This window comes from Lolium perenne, chromosome 4, assembly GCF_019359855.2.
Source record: "Lolium perenne isolate Kyuss_39 chromosome 4, Kyuss_2.0, whole genome shotgun sequence".
Taxonomy (NCBI): domain Eukaryota; kingdom Viridiplantae; phylum Streptophyta; class Magnoliopsida; order Poales; family Poaceae; genus Lolium; species Lolium perenne.
In genome coordinates this window covers 49,923,522-49,927,041 of record NC_067247.2, presented here as the reverse complement: position 1 = coordinate 49,927,041, position 3,520 = coordinate 49,923,522, and the positions used below count along the sequence as shown (strand labels likewise).

Genomic DNA, 3,520 nt, shown 5'->3' with positions numbered 1-3,520 from the left:
CTTAAATTAGCTTCAGTAGCTAACTTTTTAAAACACAACATCAGTGTTTTACAATGGCCTCTACTTTGTAACAAATCAAGTATTAAAGATAAATAATAATAGTGGACCTCAGATATGTATCACTTGTCCGTAGCTAGTGGTAAAGAGAACTGGCCAGTCTGTTTCAGTGTAATTGATGACTCTGAAGATATATCACTGGCAATTCCATCCGAAACTACTAAATATTCAACGTCATTGGATGATGCTCCCAACATGTAATAAATCAAAGCAATTTTTGTCTAGTTTCTACAACAACGAAGAAGTCCTGGACCTATACTGGCAACAGACTCAAAAACACTAAATTACTTGTGACAAGTTCTAAATGAAGAAGCAAACTGAATTGAACACAATAAGACTAACTTACTAAACCATGACCCCTTACCAAATACATAATTAATCATCTTGATTTTCACTTTTGAGCCAGTGGTGCCCACATAGATAAAAGAAAGATACGGTGCTATGGAGTGCAAGATGCAGGAATGCTAGTACCGAAGAAGACAGGCACAACTTATTTGAACATGTCCACCTTGTACTTTGAGCATTATCTCTGTTTTGAATGTATAAGGTAGAAATATTCTTGTTCCTAGTAAAAAGGTCGCAAGTACATATTAGAAGAGGCCAGAAATGAAGAATAAATTATGCATCACTGATTGTTCATAACCAATTCCAAAAAGCACATGTTCATAACTTTTCAATACATGACTTCCACTGTCAATCTTTACAAGTTCATGTTAATATCTTTCAACTAAAACACTTCTTTTAAGACATGAAGCATGCATGTACATTTTTATAGAAGATACATTTCATAGATCAAGAGCATATACTCAGGTTGAAATAGTTAGGAAAATAACTCCTTTATGGCATACCGGAAATTGGCTGGACCTAGACATCAACCTAGTATATGAAGCATGGGATTCACATTTTTTCATATGAAGCTTAAGTATTGTACTTGATGTACGGACGAAAAACTTTGTAAGCATGCGCCTCTTATGATTACAGTAGCTGTGGTACATTAAGAACAAAATGTTTCAAAACAAAGTACATATGTTAAAGACCAAAATATTAACTGATTTCTGGCAGCATTGATTCCCTAACAGTCTGACACTTACCCTTGATAACTGTCCACCATGGAATTCTCTGTCATTCCTAGCCAAGATCGAAGCAAGTGGAATTAGCTTCAGCAAGCTAGGTGCTGCGATCATGTTTCCCGTAAGCCCACTGAACCCAGTATTATCTTTCCCACCTTGTCCATAATGACGGTGCAAATCAATACCAAGTACTCCACATGAGTAAAATCCACATGATCCACATGAGTAATTGGTGATCCAAGCTCAGGTAACACTGTCTTCGCCATCCTCATCGAAATCTTTGAGTTGAGCCTGATCTTGCCATCCACGGAACCAACAACAACTGAACCATTCCCAGTACTGTACTTGCAAGTTGATGCCATGTGAGAGCTGATGGCCCTGCCAACAATGCAGCACCGCTGACTCAGAGGAGCTACCACTGTCTAGCACTGCCCCTCGCATCCTAAATATCCCACCTGAAGACCCAGTTGTCATCCAGTCCCAAGAAGGTTGCTCCCAAGGGTTCAAGCTGCACGCTTTTACTGTCGTTGGCAATGTCTCGAATTGTGATGTTAGTTCCATCCTTCTGGAATCGCCACTCTGTTGACAACCTTCCTGGTCTCCATGTCGACATGGTGGACGCCGTTGGAATGAGGAGCGCATGTGTCTCCAGGGCTCATGAGAAGCATGTTTGCCTCGCTGCGCATAAGCAGGGCCTTCTTCACCATCGAGTAAGAGCTGGTCTTACTGCCACCGCGGCCGCCGGAGATCTTCGCCGAAACGCCCTCCCCGTGCATGTTGTGGCGGAAGTTTTTGAGCACCTCTATCCCAGCGCCACCGACCAAAAACCTGCTGTGGAGCGCAGCGAGCGTCAGGATCTGGATGATGCTGTCGTCGTCGGCCTCCTCCTCGATCAGGTCCCAGGCCGGGGAGAGCTGAAGTCGTCCCGTCCTCCGCCTTGGCCAGACCGGCGTTGATTTCTGCGACGAAGGTGTCAATCTCGGCCAGCTTCTGGGCCGCCATGAGCCCATGACCACCTCTACCTGGTCCCGAGATCTCCACGAGCTTCGCCGCGACGTGACTCTGCGATGCAGCATCTCTACTCCTCTTATCCGTCTCCAAGGCATCGGCGCAGTCAATCTGGGACAAAAAAAAAAAGAGGAGCAGTCTGCGACATTGACGGGCCGTGGGGAGGCCACTCTTATCCGAGACCTCTCCGCGCGGTCGGCTGAACTATCTATGGTTCTGGGTGCAGGCCTCCGGCACGGTGTTGGTGGGAATTGGGGGAGGCGGCGGCAGAGGTACATACTATGGGGTACAGGACTCACGGCAGCAGCCGAAAGAGAAGGTCGTCGCGGGCGTCCTCATCCAGGCTTGCGTGTGGCGCAAGACGCGGTTGAGGCGTGCAGAGAAGCGACAGAGGCGGCGATGTGGCATGGGGAGGGAAGTCTGATCGAGGGCGACGGGATTTTTTTTTTTTGAACAACAGCGGGGTCTAGAAGACCCGAGAGAACCTCTATTAAACATGTGGCAGGTACAATTTACACAAAGGCCCTTTTACATCCCTCGCACGAAAAAACCAGAAATTTGAAGAAAGGGCCCTCGTTATTACAAAAAACACCCTAGCACCTAAAGATGAAAAGCAATCCAGTGCTCTGGTGCCTCCGCCACCGACCGCCGGCGACCTCAAGGCGTCACCGCCGAGATCAGAGAGCTGGGCGCTCGGAAGCCCTACTCCGGCGATTGATTCTTGCCGCTGGCCGTTGAGCTGACTCCGGGGACAAACCACTTGGAGAAAGCTCCTTGTCGAGCTCCAGCAGAAGAAACCAAACAAGGCCTCCAAGGAGGAGGTTGAGAACGGGCCGCCCTGCCGGCCAGAGATCACGGCGGCGAGCATCGCCGTCGTGTGTTTCGCTCGGAGGAGCTTGCAACGCAAGACTCCATAGCACCTCGAAGGCAAGCACCTTGGCAGCTGCTTCAGCAAGTCCACCACGACCGCTCCCTCCCCGCCTCCACGGCCGGCCAGGGAGAAGAGTGGTGAACACTTGCAGACGCAGCAGCTTCGATGCCGAGAGAGAGATCCGAGCTCCAGAGGGAAAATCGGCTCACCGGTCTTCTTCTCCACCTCGCCACCACGGCCGGCCTAAAGAGGGAAGACATCAAGCCTTGCTACACCGGCGCAGTACTCCTCCTTGCCACCATGGCCGGATAGGAGTCCTTCCACCTCATAGCCAGGGATATTAGATCTCAAATCCACCTTTTTTATTGGAGAAGGCGGCGGCGCTGCTGAATAGACCGCGCTCCGACCGGAGGAGCAGCAACCCTAGAACTGCAAGGATCTGGTGGAGGAGATCCGAAGCTCCGCCTAGACTACAGGGCAACCGCCCAAACACCGACATCAGCCGAAACAAGAA

At 49.1% G+C, this 3,520-nt stretch overlaps 1 pseudogene; it reads right to left on the bottom strand.

Moving 5' to 3' along the window:
* Nucleotides 1-1,032: 1,032 nt before the first annotated feature.
* On the bottom strand, nt 1,033-3,003 carry LOC127346764 (protein CYPRO4-like; annotated as a pseudogene).
* Between the last annotated feature and the right edge of the window lie 517 nt (nt 3,004-3,520).